The sequence below is a fragment of the Callithrix jacchus genome, chromosome X (assembly GCF_049354715.1).
Source record: "Callithrix jacchus isolate 240 chromosome X, calJac240_pri, whole genome shotgun sequence".
In the NCBI taxonomy this organism is placed as follows: Eukaryota; Metazoa; Chordata; class Mammalia; order Primates; family Cebidae; genus Callithrix; species Callithrix jacchus.
Genome location: NC_133524.1, coordinates 71783173 through 71783667, shown reverse-complemented (window position 1 = coordinate 71783667; position 495 = coordinate 71783173). Strand labels below are relative to the sequence as shown.

At 34.5% G+C, this 495-nt stretch overlaps 4 pseudogenes across 4 annotated transcripts in view; all 4 read left to right on the top strand.

The window, feature by feature from the left end:
* LOC100403415 (ATP-dependent RNA helicase DDX18 pseudogene) overlaps positions 1 to 495 on the top strand; it is a 365505-nt pseudogene that overhangs the window by 125957 nt on the left and 239053 nt on the right. The window lies entirely within an intron of this gene.
* The window catches only part of LOC144581236 (biogenesis of lysosome-related organelles complex 1 subunit 5 pseudogene), a 340887-nt pseudogene that overhangs the window by 125957 nt on the left and 214435 nt on the right, over positions 1 to 495 (top strand). The window lies entirely within an intron of this gene.
* Positions 1 to 495, top strand: part of LOC100409123 (spindlin interactor and repressor of chromatin-binding protein-like) — a 339975-nt pseudogene that overhangs the window by 125045 nt on the left and 214435 nt on the right. The gene's annotated exons all lie outside the window — the stretch shown is intronic.
* The window catches only part of LOC100411275 (E3 ubiquitin-protein ligase makorin-1-like), a 145428-nt pseudogene that overhangs the window by 125045 nt on the left and 19888 nt on the right, over positions 1 to 495 (top strand). The gene's annotated exons all lie outside the window — the stretch shown is intronic.

Genomic DNA, 495 nt, shown 5'->3' with positions numbered 1-495 from the left:
GTTTTTTTTTTTTTTTTTTGTAGGGAGGAAGGAAGGAATGAAGGAAGGAAGGAAGGGAGGAAGCGGGGAGGGAGGGAGGGAGGGAGGGAAGGGAAGAAAGGAAATCAAGCAATGAAAGAGACATTGCCGACCTGGATCTAGAGGTTTACAAGTTGATTTTTTTTTTTTTTGAGAGAAGGAAAGAAAAATAAAATAAAATAAAAAATAAGTAAAGGATAGGAAGAAAGAGGAAGAGAAAGAGGGAGAGTAAATGGAAATATTGCTTTATTTTGAAAAAAATTGGGTATTAATAATGGCCAATCAATGTTTCATTTAAACTTATGGGTAGGTGTGATGTGGTATTGACAAGAATGTATATTTTGTGTATTTGAAGTGGAGAGCTCTATAAATATTTATTAAGTTTACTTGTTCTGGATCTGAGTTCGAGTCCTTGATATCCTTATTAATTTTCTGTCTCATTGAATCTAAGTCTCGTATCTGGGTGTTAGGATCGTT